We start from the raw sequence: 20,510 nt of genomic DNA, 5'->3' as shown, positions 1-20,510 counted from the left end.
TCAGAGCCACGTCTGGATTGCTTGGAATGTGGATTCTTTGGGGTGAGTTTATCTCTGGATGTGTGCAAATGTATGTGAATTCATGTGTGCCTGCATGGAGATCTGAGGTTGGCTGGTAGGGTGGACCTCTGCGCATAATCACATGTATGTGCCAGCATTGCCACGTTTGGATTTCTTGGAATTTGGTTTCTGTTGGGGAGTTTATTTGTGGATGTGTGCAAATGTATGTGCATTCATGTGTGCTTGCATGGAGATCTGAGGTTGGCTGGTAGGGTGGACCTCTGCGCATATTCACATGTGTGTGCAAGCATTGCCACGGCTGGGTTTCTTAGAATTTGGTTTCTGTTGGGGAGTTTATCTCTGAATGTGTGCAAATGTATGTGCATTCATGTGTGCCTGCGTGGAGATCTGAGGTTGGCTGGTAGGGTGGACCTCTGCGCATAATCACATGTGTGTGCAAACATTTCCATGTCTGGATATCTTGGAATTTGGTTGATTTGTAGGAGTTTATCTGTGGATGTGTGCAAATATATGTGCATTCATGTGTGCTTGCATGGAGATCTGAGGTTGGCTGGTAGGGTCGACCTCTGCGCATATTCACATGTGTGTGCAAGCATTGCCACGGCTGGATTTCTTGGAATTTGGTTTCTGTTGGGGAGTTTATCTGTGGATGTGTGCAAATGTATGTGCATTCATGTGTGCCTGCATGGAGATCTGAGGTTGGCTGGTAGGGTGGACCTCTGCGCATAATCACATGTGTGTGCAATCAGAACCACGTCTGGATTTCTTGGAATTTGGTTGATTTGTAGGAGTTTATCTGTGGATGTGTTTAAATGTATGTGCATTCACGTGTGCTTGCATGGAGATCTGAGGTTGGCTGGTAGGGTGGACCTCTGCGCATATTCACATGTGTGTGCAATCAGAGCCACGTCTGGATTGCTTGGAATGTGGATTCTTTGGGGTGAGTTTATCTCTGGATGTGTTCAAATGTATGTGAATTCATGTGTGCCTGCATGGAGATCTGAGGTTGGCTGGTAGGGTGGACCTCTGCGCATAATCACATGTATGTGCCAGCATTGCCACGTTTGGATTTCTTGGAATTTGGTTTCTTTTGGGGAGTTTATTTGTGGATGTGTGCAAATGTATGTGCATTCATGTGTGCTTGCATGGAGATCTGAGGTTGGCTGGTAGGGTGGACCTCTGCGCATAATCACATGTATGTGCCAGCATTGCCACGTTTGGATTTCTTGGAATGTGGATTCTTTGGGGTGAGTTTATCTCTGGATTTGTGCAAATGTATGTGCATTCATGTGTGCCTGTGTGGAGATCTGAGGTTGGCTGGTAGGGTGGACCTCTGCGCATAATCACATGTGTGTGCAAACATTTCCATGTCTGGATATCTTGGAATTTGGTTGATTAGTAGGAGTTTATCTGTGGATGTGTGCAAATGTATGTGCATTCATGTGTGCTTGCATGGAGATCTGAGGTTGGCTGGTAGGGTGGACCTCTGCGCATATTCACATGTGTGTGCAAGCATTGCCACGGCTGGGTTTCTTAGAATTTGGTTTCTGTTGGGGAGTTTATCTCTGAATGTGTGCAAATGTATGTGCATTGATGTGTGCCTGCGTGGAGATCTGAGGTTGGCTGGTAGGGTGGACCTCTGCGCATAATCACATGTGTGTGCAAACATTTCCATGTCTGGATATCTTGGAATTTGGTTGATTTGTAGGAGTTTATCTGTGGATGTGTGCAAATGTATGTGCATTCATGTGTGCCTGCATGGAGATCTGAGGTTGGCTGGTAGGGTCGACCTCTGCTCATATTCACATGTGTGTGCAAGCATTGCCACGGCTGGATTTCTTGGAATTTGGTTTCTGTTGGGGAGTTTATCTGTGGATGTGTGCAAATGTATGTGCATTCATGTGTGCCTGCATGGAGATCTGAGGTTGGCTGGTAGGGTGGACCTCTGCGCATAATCACATGTGTGTGCAATCAGAGCCACGTCTGGATTTCTTGGAATGTGGATTCTTTGGGGTGAGTTTATCTCTGGATGTGTGCAAATGTATGTGAATTCATGTGTGCCTGCATGGAGATCTGAGGTTGGCTGGTAGGGTGGACCTCTGCGCATAATCACATGTGTGTGCAATCAGAGCCACGTTTGGATTTCTTGGATTGTGGATTCTTTGGGGTGAGTTTATCTCTGGATTTGTGCAAATGTATGTGCATTCATGTGTGCCTGCGTGGAGATCTGAGGTTGGCTGGTAGGGTGGACCTCTGCGCATAATCACATGTGTGTGCAAACATTTCCATGTCTGGATATCTTGGAATTTGGTTGATTTGTAGGAGTTTATCTGTGGATGTGTGCAAATGTATGTGAATTCATGTGTGCTTGCATGGAGATCTGAGGTTGGCTGGTAGGGTGGACCTCTGCGCATATTCACATGTGTGTGCAAGCATTGCCACGGCTGGATTTCTTGGAATTTGTTTTCTGTTGGGGAGTTTATCTCTGGATGTGTGCAAATGTATGTGCATTCATGTGTGCCTGCATGGAGATCTGAGGTTGGCTGGTAGGGTGGACCTCTGCGCATAATCACATGTGTGTGCAATCAGAGCCACGTCTGGATTTATTGGAATGTGGATTCTTTGGGGTGCGTTTATCTCTGGATGTGTGCAAATGTATGTGAATTCATGTGTGCCTGCATGGAGATCTGAGGTTGGCTGGTAGGGTGGACCTCTGCGCATAATCACATGTATGTGCCAGCATTGCCACGTTTGGATTCCTTGGAATGTTGATTCTTTGGGGTGAGTTTATCTCTGGATGTGTGCAAATGTATGTGCATTCATGTGTGCTTGCATGGAGATCTGAGGTTGGCTGGTAGGGTGGACCTCTGCGCATAATCACATGTATGTGCCAGCATTGCCACGTTTGGATTTCTTGGAATGTGGATTCTTTGGGGTGAGTTTATCTCTGGATTTGTGCAAATGTATGTGCATTCATGTGTGCCTGCGTGGAGATCTGAGGTTGGCTGGTAGGGTGGACCTCTGCGCATAATCACATGTGTGTGCAAACATTTCCATGTCTGGATATCTTGGAATTTGGTTGATTTGTAGGAGTTTATCTGTGGATGTGTGCAAATGTATGTGCATTCATGTGTGCTTGCATGGAGATCTGAGGTTGGCTGGTAGGTTCGACATCTGCGCATATTCACATGTGTGTGCAAGCAATTCCACGGCTGGGTTTCTTAGAATTTGGTTTCTGTTGGGGAGTTTATCTCTGAATGTGTGCAAATGTATGTGCATTCATGTGTGCCTGCGTGGAGATCTGAGGTTGGCTGGTAGGGTGGACCTCTGCGCATAATCACATGTGTGTGCAAACATTTCCATGTCTGGATATCTTGGAATTTGGTTGATTTGTAGGAGTTTATCTGTGGATGTGTGCAAATGTATGTGCATTCATGTGTGCCTGCATGGAGATCTGAGGTTGGCTGGTAGGGTCGACCTCTGCTCATATTCACATGTGTGTGCAAGCATTGCCACGGCTGGATTTCTTGGAATTTGGTTTCTGTTGGGGAGTTTATCTGTGGATGTGTGCAAATGTATGTGCATTCATGTGTGCCTGCATGGAGATCTGAGGTTGGCTGGTAGGGTGGACCTCTGCGCATAATCACATGTGTGTGCAATCAGAGCCACGTCTGGATTTCTTGGAATGTGGATTCTTTGGGGTGAGTTTATCTCTGGATGTGTGCAAATGTATGTGAATTCATGTGTGCCTGCATGGAGATCTGAGGTTGGCTGGTAGGGTGGACCTCTGCGCATAATCACATGTGTGTGCAATCAGAGCCACGTTTGGATTTCTTGGATTGTGGATTCTTTGGGGTGAGTTTATCTCTGGATTTGTGCAAATGTATGTGCATTCATGTGTGCCTGCGTGGAGATCTGAGGTTGGCTGGTAGGGTGGACCTCTGCGCATAATCACATGTGTGTGCAAACATTTCCATGTCTGGATATCTTGGAATTTGGTTGATTTGTAGGAGTTTATCTGTGGATGTGTGCAAATGTATGTGCATTCATGTGTGCTTGCATGGAGATCTGAGGTTGGCTGGTAGGGTGGACCTCTGCGCATAATCACATGTGTGTGCAATCAGAGCCACGTCTGGATTTCTTGGAATGTGGATTCTTTGGGGTGAGTTTATCTCTGGATGTGTGCAAATGTATGTGAATTCATGTGTGCCTGCATGGAGATCTGAGGTTGGCTGGTAGGGTGGACCTCTGCGCATAATCACATGTGTGTGCAATCAGAGCCACGTTTGGATTTCTTGGATTGTGGATTCTTTGGGGTGAGTTTATCTCTGGATTTGTGCAAATGCATGTGCATTCATGTGTGCCTGCGTGGAGATCTGAGGTTGGCTGGTAGGGTGGACCTCTGCGCATAATCACATGTGTGTGCAAACATTTCCATGTCTGGATATCTTGGAATTTGGTTGATTTGTAGGAGTTTATCTGTGGATGTGTGCAAATGTATGTGAATTCATGTGTGCTTGCATGGAGATCTGAGGTTGGCTGGTAGGGTGGACCTCTGCGCATATTCACATGTGTGTGCAAGCATTGCCACGGCTGGATTTCTTGGAATTTGTTTTCTGTTGGGGAGTTTATCTCTGGATGTGTGCAAATGTATGTGCATTCATGTGTGCCTGCATGAAGATCTGAGGTTGGCTGGTAGGGTGGACCTCTGCGCATAATCACATGTGTGTGCAATCAGAGCCACGTCTGGATTTATTGGAATGTGGATTCTTTGGGGTGAGTTTATCTCTGGATGTGTGCAAATGTATGTGAATTCATGTGTGCCTGCATGGAGATCTGAGGTTGGCTGGTAGGGTGGACCTCTGCGCATAATCACATGTATGTGCCAGCATTGCCACGTTTGGATTCCTTGGAATGTTGATTCTTTGGGGTGAGTTTATCTCTGGATGTGTGCAAATGTATGTGCATTCATGTGTGCTTGCATGGAGATCTGAGGTTGGCTGGTAGGGTGGACCTCTGCGCATAATCACATGTATGTGCCAGCATTGCCACGTTTGGATTTCTTGGAATGTGGATTCTTTGGGGTGAGTTTATCTGTGGATTTGTGCAAATGTATGTGCATTCATGTGTGCCTGCTATGAGATCTGAGGTTGGCTGGTAGGGTGGACCTCTGCGCATAATCACATGTGTGTGCAAACATTTCCATGTCTGGATATCTTGGAATTTGGTTGATTTGTAGGAGTTTATCTGTGGATGTGTGCAAATGTATGTGCATTCATGTGTGCTTGCATGGAGATCTGAGGTTGGCTGGTAGGTTCGACATCTGCGCATATTCACATGTGTGTGCAAACATTTCCATGTCTGGATATCTTGGAATTTGGTTGATTTGTAGGAGTTTATCTCTGGATGTGTGCAAATGTATGTGCATTCATGTGTGCTTGCATGGAGATCTGAGGTTGGCTGGTAGGGTGGACCTCTGCGCATAATCACATGTGTGTGCAAGCATTGCCACGGCTGGATTTCTTGGAATTTGTTTTCTGTTGGGGAGTTTATCTCTGGATGTGTGCAAATGTATGTGCATTCATGTGTGCCTGCATGGAGATCTGAGGTTGGCTGGTAGGGTGGACCTCTGCGCATAATCACATGTGTGTGCAATCAGAGCCACGTCTGGATTTCTTGGAATGTGGATTCTTTGGGGTGAGTTTATCTCTGGATGTGTGCAAATGTATGTGAATTCATGTGTGCCTGCGTGGAGATCTGAGGTTGGCTGGTAGGGTGGACCTCTGCGCATAATCACATGTGTGTGCAAACATTTCCATGTCTGGATATCTTGGAATTTGGTTGATTTGTAGGAGTTTATCTGTGGATGTGTGCAAATGTATTTGCATTCATGTGTGCTTGCATGGAGATCTGAGGTTGGCTGGAAGGGTGGACCTCTGCGCATATTCACATGTGTATGCAAGCATTGCCACGGCTGGATTTCTTGGAATTTGTTTTCTGTTGGGAAGTTTATCTCTGGATGTGTGCAAATGTATGTGCATTCATATGTGCCTGCATGGAGATCTGAGGTTGGCTGGTAGGGTGGACCTCTGCGCATGATCACATGTGTGTGCAATCAGAGCCACGTCTGGATTTATTGGAATGTGGATTCTTTGGGGTGAGTTTATCTCTGGATGTGTGCAAATGTATGTGCATTCATGTGTGCTTGCATGGAGATCTGAGGTTGGCTGGTAGGGTGGACCTCTGCGCATAATCACATGTGTGTGCAAACATTTCCATGTCTGGATATCTTGGAATTTGGTTGATTTGTAGGAGTTTATCTGTGGATGTGTGCAAATGTATGTGCATTCATGTGTGCTTGCATGGAGATCTGAGGTTGGCTGGTAGGGTCGACCTCTGCGCATATTCACATGTGTGTGCAAGCATTGCCACGGCTGGATTTCTTGGAATTTGGTTTCTGTTGGGGAGTTTATCTGTGGATGCGTGCAAATGTATGTGCATTCATGTGTGCCTGCATGGAGATCTGAGGTTGGCTGGTAGGGTGGACCTCTGCGCATAATCACATGTGTGTGCAATCAGAGCCACGTCTGGATTTCTTGGAATGTGGATTCTTTGGGGTGAGTTTATCTCTGGATGTGTGCAAATGTATGTGAATTCATGTGTGCCTACATGGAGATCTGAGGTTGGCTGGTAGGGTGGACCTCTGCGCATAATCACATGTGTGTGCAATCAGAGCCACGTCTGGATTTCTTGGAATGTGGATTCTTTGGGGTGAGTTTATCTCTGGATGTGTGCAAATGTATGTGAATTCATGTGTGCCTGCATGGAGATCTGAGGTTGGCTGGTAGGGTGGACCTCTGCGCATAATCACATGTATGTGCCAGCATTGCCACGTTTGGATTTCTTGGAATGTTGATTCTTTGGGGTGAGTTTATCTCTGGATGTGTGCAAATGTATGTGCATTCATGTGTGCTTGCATGGAGATCTGAGGTTGGCTGGTAGGGTGGACCTCTGCGCATAATCACATGTATGTGCCAGCATTGCCACGGCTGGATTTCTTGGAATGTGGATTCTTTGGGGTGAGTTTATCTGTGGATTTGTGCAAATGTATGTGCATTCATGTGTGCCTGCGTGGAGATCTGAGGTTGGCTGGTAGGGTGGACCTCTGCGCATAATCACATGTGTGTGCAAACATTTCCATGTCTGGATATCTTGGAATTTGGTTGATTTGTAGGAGTTTATCTGTGGATGTGTGTAAATGTATGTGCATTCATGTGTGCTTGCATGGAGATCTGAGGTTGGCTGGTAGGGTGGACCTCTGCGCATATTCACATGTGTGTGCAATCAGAGCCACGTCTGGATTGCTTGGAATGTGGATTCTTTGGGGTGAGTTTATCTCTGGATGTGTGCAAATGTATGTGAATTCATGTGTGCGTGCATGGAGATCTGAGGTTGGCTGGTAGGGTGGACCTCTGCGCATAATCACATGTATGTGCCAGCATTGCCACGTTTGGATTTCTTGGAATTTGGTTTCTGTTGGGGAGTTTATTTGTGGATGTGTGCAAATGTATGTGCATTCATGTGTGCCTGCATGGAGATCTGAGGTTGGCTGGTAGGGTGGACCTCTGCGCATAATCACATGTGTGTGCAAACATTTCCATGTCTGGATATCTTGGAATTTGGTTGATTAGTAGGAGTTTATCTGTGGATGTGTGCAAATGTATGTGCATTCATGTGTGCTTGCATGGAGATCTGAGGTTGGCTGGTAGGGTGGACCTCTGCGCATATTCACATGTGTGTGCAAGCATTGCCACGGCTGGGTTTCTTAGAATTTGGTTTCTGTTGGGGAGTTTATCTCTGAATGTGTGCAAATGTATGTGCATTCATGTGTGCCTGCGTGGAGATCTGAGGTTGGCTGGTAGGGTGGACCTCTGCGCATAATCACATGTGTGTGCAAACATTTCCATGTCTGGATATCTTGGAATTTGGTTGATTTGTAGGAGTTTATCTGTGGATGTGTGCAAATGTATGTGCATTCATGTGTGCTTGCATGGAGATCTGAGGTTGGCTGGTAGGGTCGACCTCTGCGCATATTCACATGTGTGTGCAAGCATTGCCACGGCTGGATTTCTTGGAATTTGGTTTCTGTTGGGGAGTTTATCTGTGGATGTGTGCAAATGTATGTGCATTCATGTGTGCCTGCATGGAGATCTGAGGTTGGCTGGTAGGGTGGACCTCTGTGCATAATCACATGTGTGTGCAATCAGAGCCACGTCTGGATTTCTTGGAATTTGGTTGATTTGTAGGAGTTTATCTGTGGATGTGTTTAAATGTATGTGCATTCACGTGTGCTTGCATGGAGATCTGAGGTTGGCTGGTAGGGTGGACCTCTGCGCATATTCACATGTGTGTGCAATCAGAGCCACGTCTGGATTGCTTGGAATGTGGATTCTTTGGGGTGAGTTTATCTCTGGATTTGTGCAAATGTATGTGCATTCATGTGTGCCTGCGTGGAGATCTGAGGTTGGCTGGTAGGGTGGACCTCTGCGCATAATCACATGTGTGTGCAAACATTTCCATGTCTGGATATCTTGGAATTTGGTTGATTTGTAGGAGTTTATCTGTGGATGTGTGCAAATGTATGTGCATTCATGTGTGCTTGCATGGAGATCTGAGGTTGGCTGGTAGGTTCGACATCTGCGCATATTCACATGTGTGTGCAAGCATTTCCACGGCTGGGTTTCTTAGAATTTGGTTTCTGTTGGGGAGTTTATCTCTGAATGTGTGCAAATGTATGTGCATTCATGTGTGCCTGCGTGGAGATCTGAGGTTGGCTGGTAGGGTGGACCTCTGCGCATAATCACATGTGTGTGCAAACATTTCCATGTCTGGATATCTTGGAATTTGGTTGATTTGTAGGAGTTTATCTGTGGATGTGTGCAAATGTATGTGCATTCATGTGTGCCTGCATGGAGATCTGAGGTTGGCTGGTAGGGTCGACCTCTGCTCATATTCACATGTGTGTGCAAGCATTGCCACGGCTGGATTTCTTGGAATTTGGTTTCTGTTGGGGAGTTTATCTGTGGATGTGTGCAAATGTATGTGCATTCATGTGTGCCTGCATGGAGATCTGAGGTTGGCTGGTAGGGTGGACCTCTGCGCATAATCACATGTGTGTGCAATCAGAGCCACGTCTGGATTTCTTGGAATGTGGATTCTTTGGGGTGAGTTTATCTCTGGATGTGTGCAAATGTATGTGAATTCATGTGTGCCTGCATGGAGATCTGAGGTTGGCTGGTAGGGTGGACCTCTGCGCATAATCACATGTGTGTGCAATCAGAGCCACGTTTGGATTTCTTGGATTGTGGATTCTTTGGGGTGAGTTTATCTCTGGATTTGTGCAAATGTATGTGCATTCATGTGTGCCTGCGTGGAGATCTGAGGTTGGCTGGTAGGGTGGACCTCTGCGCATAATCACATGTGTGTGCAAACATTTCCATGTCTGGATATCTTGGAATTTGGTTGATTTGTAGGAGTTTATCTGTGGATGTGTGCAAATGTATGTGCATTCATGTGTGCTTGCATGGAGATCTGAGGTTGGCTGGTAGGGTGGACCTCTGCGCATAATCACATGTGTGTGCAATCAGAGCCACGTCTGGATTTCTTGGAATGTGGATTCTTTGGGGTGAGTTTATCTCTGGATGTGTGCAAATGTATGTGAATTCATGTGTGCCTGCATGGAGATCTGAGGTTGGCTGGTAGGGTGGACCTCTGCGCATAATCACATGTGTGTGCAATCAGAGCCACGTTTGGATTTCTTGGATTGTGGATTCTTTGGGGTGAGTTTATCTCTGGATTTGTGCAAATGCATGTGCATTCATGTGTGCCTGCGTGGAGATCTGAGGTTGGCTGGTAGGGTGGACCTCTGCGCATAATCACATGTGTGTGCAAACATTTCCATGTCTGGATATCTTGGAATTTGGTTGATTTGTAGGAGTTTATCTGTGGATGTGTGCAAATGTATGTGAATTCATGTGTGCTTGCATGGAGATCTGAGGTTGGCTGGTAGGGTGGACCTCTGCGCATATTCACATGTGTGTGCAAGCATTGCCACGGCTGGATTTCTTGGAATTTGTTTTCTGTTGGGGAGTTTATCTCTGGATGTGTGCAAATGTATGTGCATTCATGTGTGCCTGCATGAAGATCTGAGGTTGGCTGGTAGGGTGGACCTCTGCGCATAATCACATGTGTGTGCAATCAGAGCCACGTCTGGATTTATTGGAATGTGGATTCTTTGGGGTGAGTTTATCTCTGGATGTGTGCAAATGTATGTGAATTCATGTGTGCCTGCATGGAGATCTGAGGTTGGCTGGTAGGGTGGACCTCTGCGCATAATCACATGTATGTGCCAGCATTGCCACATTTGGATTCCTTGGAATGTTGATTCTTTGGGGTGAGTTTATCTCTGGATGTGTGCAAATGTATGTGCATTCATGTGTGCTTGCATGGAGATCTGAGGTTGGCTGGTAGGGTGGACCTCTGCGCATAATCACATGTATGTGCCAGCATTGCCACGTTTGGATTTCTTGGAATGTGGATTCTTTGGGGTGAGTTTATCTGTGGATTTGTGCAAATGTATGTGCATTCATGTGTGCCTGCTATGAGATCTGAGGTTGGCTGGTAGGGTGGACCTCTGCGCATAATCACATGTGTGTGCAAACATTTCCATGTCTGGATATCTTGGAATTTGGTTGATTTGTAGGAGTTTATCTGTGGATGTGTGCAAATGTATGTGCATTCATGTGTGCTTGCATGGAGATCTGAGGTTGGCTGGTAGGTTCGACATCTGCGCATATTCACATGTGTGTGCAAACATTTCCATGTCTGGATATCTTGGAATTTGGTTGATTTGTAGGAGTTTATCTCTGGATGTGTGCAAATGTATGTGCATTCATGTGTGCTTGCATGGAGATCTGAGGTTGGCTGGTAGGGTGGACCTCTGCGCATAATCACATGTGTGTGCAAGCATTGCCACGGCTGGATTTCTTGGAATTTGTTTTCTGTTGGGGAGTTTATCTCTGGATGTGTGCAAATGTATGTGCATTCATGTGTGCCTGCATGGAGATCTGAGGTTGGCTGGTAGGGTGGACCTCTGCGCATAAACACATGTGTGTGCAATCAGAGCCACGTCTGGATTTCTTGGAATGTGGATTCTTTGGGGTGAGTTTATCTCTGGATGTGTGCAAATGTATGTGAATTCATGTGTGCCTGCGTGGAGATCTGAGGTTGGCTGGTAGGGTGGACCTCTGCGCATAATCACATGTGTGTGCAAACATTTCCATGTCTGGATATCTTGGAATTTGGTTGATTTGTAGGAGTTTATCTGTGGATGTGTGCAAATGTATTTGCATTCATGTGTGCTTGCATGGAGATCTGAGGTTGGCTGGAAGGGTGGACCTCTGCGCATATTCACATGTGTATGCAAGCATTGCCACGGCTGGATTTCTTGGAATTTGTTTTCTGTTGGGAAGTTTATCTCTGGATGTGTGCAAATGTATGTGCATTCATATGTGCCTGCATGGAGATCTGAGGTTGGCTGGTAGGGTGGACCTCTGCGCATGATCACATGTGTGTGCAATCAGAGCCACGTCTGGATTTATTGGAATGTGGATTCTTTGGGGTGAGTTTATCTCTGGATGTGTGCAAATGTATGTGCATTCATGTGTGCCTGCGTGGAGATCTGAGGTTGGCTGGTAGGGTGGACCTCTGCGCACAATCACATGTGTGTGCAAACATTTCCATGTCTGGATATCTTGGAATTTGGTTGATTAGTAGGAGTTTATCTGTGGATGTGTGCAAATGTATGTGCATTCATGTGTGCTTGCATGGAGATCTGAGGTTGGCTGGTAGGGTGGACCTCTGCGCATAATCACATGTGTGTGCAAACATTTCCATGTCTGGATATCTTGGAATTTGGTTGATTTGTAGGAGTTTATCTGTGGATGTGTGCAAATGTATGTGCATTCATGTGTGCTTGCATGGAGATCTGAGGTTGGCTGGTAGGGTCGACCTCTGCGCATATTCACATGTGTGTGCAAGCATTGCCACGGCTGGATTTCTTGGAATGTGGTTTCTGTTGGGGAGTTTATCTGTGGATGTGTGCAAATGTATGTGCATTCATGTGTGCCTGCATGGAGATCTGAGGTTGGCTGGTAGGGTGGACCTCTGCGCATAATCACATGTGTGTGCAATCAGAGCCACGTCTGGATTTCTTGGAATGTGGATTCTTTGGGGTGAGTTTATCTCTGGATGTGTGCAAATGTATGTGAATTCATGTGTGCCTGCATGGAGATCTGAGGTTGGCTGGTAGGGTGGACCTCTGCGCATAATCACATGTGTGTGCAATCAGAGCCACGTCTGGATTTCTTGGAATGTGGATTCTTTGGGGTGAGTTTATCTCTGGATGTGTGCAAATGTATGTGAATTCATGTGTGCCTGCATGGAGATCTGAGGTTGGCTGGTAGGGTGGACCTCTGCGCATAATCACATGTATGTGCCAGCATTGCCACGTTTGGATTTCTTGGAATGTTGATTCTTTGGGGTGAGTTTATCTCTGGATGTGTGCAAATGTATGTGCATTCATGTGTGCTTGCATGGAGATCTGAGGTTGGCTGGTAGGGTGGACCTCTGCGCATAATCACATGTATGTGCCAGCATTGCCACATTTGGATTTCTTGGAATGTGGATTCTTTGGGGTGAGTTTATCTGTGGATTTGTGCAAATGTATGTGCATTCATGTGTGCCTGCGTGGAGATCTGAGGTTGGCTGGTAGGGTGGACCTCTGCGCATAATCACATGTGTGTGCAAACATTTCCATGTCTGGATATCTTGGAATTTGGTTGATTTGTAGGAGTTTATCTGTGGATGTGTGTAAATGTATGTGCATTCATGTGTGCTTGCATGGAGATCTGAGGTTGGCTGGTAGGGTGGACCTCTGCGCATATTCACATGTGTGTGCAATCAGAGCCACGTCTGGATTGCTTGGAATGTGGATTCTTTGGGGTGAGTTTATCTCTGGATGTGTGCAAATGTATGTGAATTCATGTGTGCCTGCATGGAGATCTGAGGTTGGCTGGTAGGGTGGACCTCTGCGCATAATCACATGTATGTGCCAGCATTGCCACGTTTGGATTTCTTGGAATTTGGTTTCTGTTGGGGAGTTTATTTGTGGATGTGTGCAAATGTATGTGCATTCATGTGTGCCTGCATGGAGATCTGAGGTTGGCTGGTAGGGTGGACCTCTGCGCATAATCACATGTGTGTGCAAACATTTCCATGTCTGGATATCTTGGAATTTGGTTGATTAGTAGGAGTTTATCTGTGGATGTGTGCAAATGTATGTGCATTCATGTGTGCTTGCATGGAGATCTGAGGTTGGCTGGTAGGGTGGACCTCTGCGCATATTCACATGTGTGTGCAAGCATTGCCACGGCTGGGTTTCTTAGAATTTGGTTTCTGTTGGGGAGTTTATCTCTGAATGTGTGCAAATGTATGTGCATTCATGTGTGCCTGCGTGGAGATCTGAGGTTGGCTGGTAGGGTGGACCTCTGCGCATAATCACATGTGTGTGCAAACATTTCCATGTCTGGATATCTTGGAATTTGGTTGATTTGTAGGAGTTTATCTGTGGATGTGTGCAAATGTATGTGCATTCATGTGTGCTTGCATGGAGATCTGAGGTTGGCTGGTAGGGTCGACCTCTGCGCATATTCACATGTGTGTGCAAGCATTGCCACGGCTGGATTTCTTGGAATTTGGTTTCTGTTGGGGAGTTTATCTGTGGATGTGTGCAAATGTATGTGCATTCATGTGTGCCTGCATGGAGATCTGAGGTTGGCTGGTAGGGTGGACCTCTGCGCATAATCACATGTGTGTGCAATCAGAGCCACGTCTGGATTTCTTGGAATTTGGTTGATTTGTAGGAGTTTATCTGTGGATGTGTTTAAATGTATGTGCATTCACGTGTGCTTGCATGGAGATCTGAGGTTGGCTGGTAGGGTGGACCTCTGCGCATATTCACATGTGTGTGCAATCAGAGCCACGTCTGGATTGCTTGGAATGTGGATTCTTTGGGGTGAGTTTATCTCTGGATGTGTTCAAATGTATGTGAATTCATGTGTGCCTGCATGGAGATCTGAGGTTGGCTGGTAGGGTGGACCTCTGCGCATAATCACATGTATGTGCCAGCATTGCCACGTTTGGATTTCTTGGAATTTGGTTTCTTTTGGGGAGTTTGTTTGTGGATGTGTGCAAATGTATGTGCATTCATGTGTGCTTGCATGGAGATCTGAGGTTGGCTGGTAGGGTGGACCTCTGCGCATAATCACATGTATGTGCCAGCATTGCCACGTTTGGATTTCTTGGAATGTGGATTCTTTGGGGTGAGTTTATCTCTGGATTTGTGCAAATGTATGTGCATTCATGTGTGCCTGTGTGGAGATCTGAGGTTGGCTGGTAGGGTGGACCTCTGCGCATAATCACATGTGTGTGCAAACATTTCCATGTCTGGATATCTTGGAATTTGGTTGATTAGTAGGAGTTTATCTGTGGATGTGTGCAAATGTATGTGCATTCATGTGTGCTTGCATGGAGATCTGAGGTTGGCTGGTAGGGTGGACCTCTGCGCATAATCACATGTGTGTGCAATCAGAGCCACGTCTGGATTTCTTGGAATGTGGATTCTTTGGGGTGAGTTTATCTCTGGATGTGTGCAAATGTATGTGAATTCATGTGTGCCTGCATGGAGATCTGAGGTTGGCTGGTAGGGTGGACCTCTGCGCATAATCACATGTGTGTGCAATCAGAGCCACGTTTGGATTTCTTGGATTGTGGATTCTTTGGGGTGAGTTTATCTCTGGATTTGTGCAAATGCATGTGCATTCATGTGTGCCTGCGTGGAGATCTGAGGTTGGCTGGTAGGGTGGACCTCTGCGCATAATCACATGTGTGTGCAAACATTTCCATGTCTGGATATCTTGGAATTTGGTTGATTTGTAGGAGTTTATCTGTGGATGTGTGCAAATGTATGTGAATTCATGTGTGCTTGCATGGAGATCTGAGGTTGGCTGGTAGGGTGGACCTCTGCGCATATTCACATGTGTGTGCAAGCATTGCCACGGCTGGATTTCTTGGAATTTGTTTTCTGTTGGGGAGTTTATCTCTGGATGTGTGCAAATGTATGTGCATTCATGTGTGCCTGCATGAAGATCTGAGGTTGGCTGGTAGGGTGGACCTCTGCGCATAATCACATGTGTGTGCAATCAGAGCCACGTCTGGATTTATTGGAATGTGGATTCTTTGGGGTGAGTTTATCTCTGGATGTGTGCAAATGTATGTGAATTCATGTGTGCCTGCATGGAGATCTGAGGTTGGCTGGTAGGGTGGACCTCTGCGCATAATCACATGTATGTGCCAGCATTGCCACATTTGGATTCCTTGGAATGTTGATTCTTTGGGGTGAGTTTATCTCTGGATGTGTGCAAATGTATGTGCATTCATGTGTGCTTGCATGGAGATCTGAGGTTGGCTGGTAGGGTGGACCTCTGCGCATAATCACATGTATGTGCCAGCATTGCCACGTTTGGATTTCTTGGAATGTGGATTCTTTGGGGTGAGTTTATCTGTGGATTTGTGCAAATGTATGTGCATTCATGTGTGCCTGCTATGAGATCTGAGGTTGGCTGGTAAGGGTGGACCTCTGCGCATAATCACATGTGTGTGCAAACATTTCCATGTCTGGATATCTTGGAATTTGGTTGATTTGTAGGAGTTTATCTGTGGATGTGTGCAAATGTATGTGCATTCATGTGTGCTTGCATGGAGATCTGAGGTTGGCTGGTAGGTTCGACATCTGCGCATATTCACATGTGTGTGCAAACATTTCCATGTCTGGATATCTTGGAATTTGGTTGATTTGTAGGAGTTTATCTCTGGATGTGTGCAAATGTATGTGCATTCATGTGTGCTTGCATGGAGATCTGAGGTTGGCTGGTAGGGTGGACCTCTGCGCATAATCACATGTGTGTGCAAGCATTGCCACGGCTGGATTTCTTGGAATTTGTTTTCTGTTGGGGAGTTTATCTCTGGATGTGTGCAAATGTATGTGCATTCATGTGTGCCTGCATGGAGATCTGAGGTTGGCTGGTAGGGTGGACCTCTGCGCATAATCACATGTGTGTGCAATCAGAGCCACGTCTGGATTTCTTGGAATGTGGATTCTTTGGGGTGAGTTTATCTCTGGATGTGTGCAAATGTATGTGAATTCATGTGTGCCTGCGTGGAGATCTGAGGTTGGCTGGTAGGGTGGACCTCTGCGCATAATCACATGTGTGTGCAAACATTTCCATGTCTGGATATCTTGGAATTTGGTTGATTTGTAGGAGTTTATCTGTGGATGTGTGCAAATGTATTTGCATTCATGTGTGCTTGCATGGAGATCTGAGGTTGGCTGGAAGGGTGGACCTCTGCGCATATTCACATGTGTATGCAAGCATTGCCACGGCTGGATTTCTTGGAATTTGTTTTCTGTTGGGAAGTTTATCTCTGGATGTGTGCAAATGTATGTGCATTCATATGTGCCTGCATGGAGATCTGAGGTTGGCTGGTAGGGTGGACCTCTGCGCATGATCACATGTGTGTGCAATCAGAGCCACGTCTGGATTTATTGGAATGTGGATTCTTTGGGGTGAGTTTATCTCTGGATGTGTGCAAATGTATGTGCATTCATGTGTGCCTGCGTGGAGATCTGAGGTTGGCTGGTAGGGTGGACCTCTGCGCACAATCACATGTGTGTGCAAACATTTCCATGTCTGGATATCTTGGAATTTGGTTGATTAGTAGGAGTTTATCTGTGGATGTGTGCAAATGTATGTGCATTCATGTGTGCTTGCATGGAGATCTGAGGTTGGCTGGTAGGGTGGACCTCTGCGCATAATCACATGTGTGTGCAAACATTTCCATGTCTGGATATCTTGGAATTTGGTTGATTTGTAGGAGTTTATCTGTGGATGTGTGCAAATGTATGTGCATTCATGTGTGCTTGCATGGAGAGCTGAGGTTGGCTGGTAGGGTCGACCTCTGCGCATATTCACATGTGTGTGCAAGCATTGCCACGGCTGGATTTCTTGGAATTTGGTTTCTGTTGGGGAGTTTATCTGTGGATGTGTGCAAATGTATGTGCATTCATGTGTGCCTGCATGGAGATCTGAGGTTGGCTGGTAGGGTGGACCTCTGCGCATAATCACATGTGTGTGCAATCAGAGCCACGTCTGGATTTCTTGGAATGTGGATTCTTTGGGGTGAGTTTATCTCTGGATGTGTGCAAATGTATGTGAATTCATGTGTGCCTGCATGGAGATCTGAGGTTGGCTGGTAGGGTGGACCTCTGCGCATAATCACATGTGTGTGCAATCAGAGCCACGTCTGGATTTCTTGGAATGTGGATTCTTTGGGGTGAGTTTATCTCTGGATGTGTGCAAATGTATGTGAATTCATGTGTGCCTGCATGGAGATCTGAGGTTGGCTGGTAGGGTGGACCTCTGCGCATAATCACATGTATGTGCCAGCATTGCCACGTTTGGATTTCTTGGAATGTTGATTCTTTGGGGTGAGTTTATCTCTGGATGTGTGCAAATGTATGTGCATTCATGTGTGCTTGCATGGAGATCTGAGGTTGGCTGGTAGGGTGGACCTCTGCGCATAATCACATGTATGTGCCAGCATTGCCACATTTGGATTTCTTGGAATGTGGATTCTTTGGGGTGAGTTTATCTGTGGATTTGTGCAAATGTATGTGCATTCATGTGTGCCTGCGTGGAGATCTGAGGTTGGCTGGTAGGGTGGACCTCTGCGCATAATCACATGTGTGTGCAAACATTTCCATGTCTGGATATCTTGGAATTTGGTTGATTTGTAGGAGTTTATCTGTGGATGTGTGTAAATGTATGTGCATTCATGTGTGCTTGCATGGAGATCTGAGGTTGGCTGGTAGGGTGGACCTCTGCGCATATTCACATGTGTGTGCAATCAGAGCCACGTCTGGATTGCTTGGAATGTGGATTCTTTGGGGTGAGTTTATCTCTGGATGTGTGCAAATGTATGTGAATTCATGTGTGCCTGCATGGAGATCTGAGGTTGGCTGGTAGGGTGGACCTCTGCGCATAATCACATGTATGTGCCAGCATTGCCACGTTTGGATTTCTTGGAATTTGGTTTCTGTTGGGGAGTTTATTTGTGGATGTGTGCAAATGTATGTGCATTCATGTGTGCCTGCATGGAGATCTGAGGTTGGCTGGTAGGGTGGACCTCTGCGCATAATCACATGTGTGTGCAAACATTTCCATGTCTGGATATCTTGGAATTTGGTTGATTAGTAGGAGTTTATCTGTGGATGTGTGCAAATGTATGTGCATTCATGTGTGCTTGCATGGAGATCTGAGGTTGGCTGGTAGGGTGGACCTCTGCGCATATTCACATGTGTGTGCAAGCATTGCCACGGCTGGGTTTCTTAGAATTTGGTTTCTGTTGGGGAGTTTATCTCTGAATGTGTGCAAATGTATGTGCATTCATGTGTGCCTGCGTGGAGATCTGAGGTTGGCTGGTAGGGTGGACCTCTGCGCATAATCACATGTGTGTGCAAACATTTCCATGTCTGGATATCTTGGAATTTGGTTGATTTGTAGGAGTTTATCTGTGGATGTGTGCAAATGTATGTGCATTCATGTGTGCTTGCATGGAGATCTGAGGTTGGCTGGTAGGGTCGACCTCTGCGCATATTCACATGTGTGTGCAAGCATTGCCACGGCTGGATTTCTTGGAATTTGGTTTCTGTTGGGGAGTTTATCTGTGGATGTGTGCAAATGTATGTGCATTCATGTGTGCCTGCATGGAGATCTGAGGTTGGCTGGTAGGGTGGACCTCTGCGCATAATCACATGTGTGTGCAATCAGAGCCACGTCTGGATTTCTTGGAATTTGGTTGATTTGTAGGAGTTTATCTGTGGATGTGTTTAAATGTATGTGCATTCACGTGTGCTTGCATGGAGATCTGAGGTTGGCTGGTAGGGTGGACCTCTGCGCATATTCACATGTGTGTGCAATCAGAGCCACGTCTGGATTGCTTGGAATGTGGATTCTTTGGGGTGAGTTTATCTCTGGATGTGTTCAAATGTATGTGAATTCATGTGTGCCTGCATGGAGATCTGAGGTTGGCTGGTAGGGTGGACCTCTGCGCATAATCACATGTATGTGCCAGCATTGCCACGTTTGGATTTCTTGGAATTTGGTTTCTTTTGGGGAGTTTGTTTGTGGATGTGTGCAAATGTATGTGCATTCATGTGTGCTTGCATGGAGATCTGAGGTTGGCTGGTAGGGTGGACCTCTGCGCATAATCACATGTATGTGCCAGCATTGCCACGTTTGGATTTCTTGGAATGTGGATTCTTTGGGGTGAGTTTATCTCTGGATTTGTGCAAATGTATGTGCATTCATGTGTGCCTGTGTGGAGATCTGAGGTTGGCTGGTAGGGTGGACCTCTGCGCATAATCACATGTGTGTGCAAACATTTCCATGTCTGGATATCTTGGAATTTGGTTGATTAGTAGGAGTTTATCTGTGGATGTGTGCAAATGTATGTGCATTCATGTGTGCTTGCATGGAGATCTGAGGTTGGCTGGTAGGGTGGACCTCTGCGCATATTCACATGTGTGTGCAAGCATTGCCACGGCTGGGTTTCTTAGAATTTGGTTTCTGTTGGGGAGTTTATCTCTGAATGTGTGCAAATGTATGTGCATTGATGTGTGCCTGCGTGGAGATCTGAGGTTGGCTGGTAGGGTGGACCTCTGCGCATAATCACATGTGTGTGCAAACATTTCCATGTCTGGATATCTTGGAATTTGGTTGATTTGTAGGAGTTTATCTGTGGATGTGTGCAAATGTATGTGCATTCATGTGTGCCTGCATGGAGATCTGAGGTTGGCTGGTAGGGTCGACCTCTGCTCATATTCACATGTGTGTGCAAGCATTGCCACAGCTGGATTTCTTGGAATTTGGTTTCTGTTGGGGAGTTTATCTGTGGATGTGTGCAAATGTATGTGCATTCATGTGTGCCTGCATGGAGATCTGAGGTTGGCTGGTAGGGTGGACCTCTGCGCATAATCACATGTGTGTGCAATCAGAGCCACGTCTGTATTTCTTGGAATGTGGATTCTTTGGGGTGAGTTTATCTCTGGATGTGTGCAAATGTATGTGAATTCATGTGTGCCTGCATGGAGATCTGAGGTTGGCTGGTAGGGTGGACCTCTGCGCATAATCACATGTGTGTGCAATCAGAGCCACGTTTGGATTTCTTGGATTGTGGATTCTTTGGGGTGAGTTTATCTCTGGATTTGTGCAAATGTATGTGCATTCATGTGTGCCTGCGTGGAGATCTGA

This window comes from Perissodus microlepis, chromosome 8 (genome assembly GCF_051167445.1).
Source record: "Perissodus microlepis isolate ML-2025 ecotype Zambia chromosome 8, ASM5116744v1, whole genome shotgun sequence".
NCBI classification, from domain to species: domain Eukaryota; kingdom Metazoa; phylum Chordata; class Actinopteri; order Cichliformes; family Cichlidae; genus Perissodus; species Perissodus microlepis.
The sequence above is the reverse complement of the archived record's forward strand: the minus strand, read 5'-3'. Positions refer to the sequence as shown.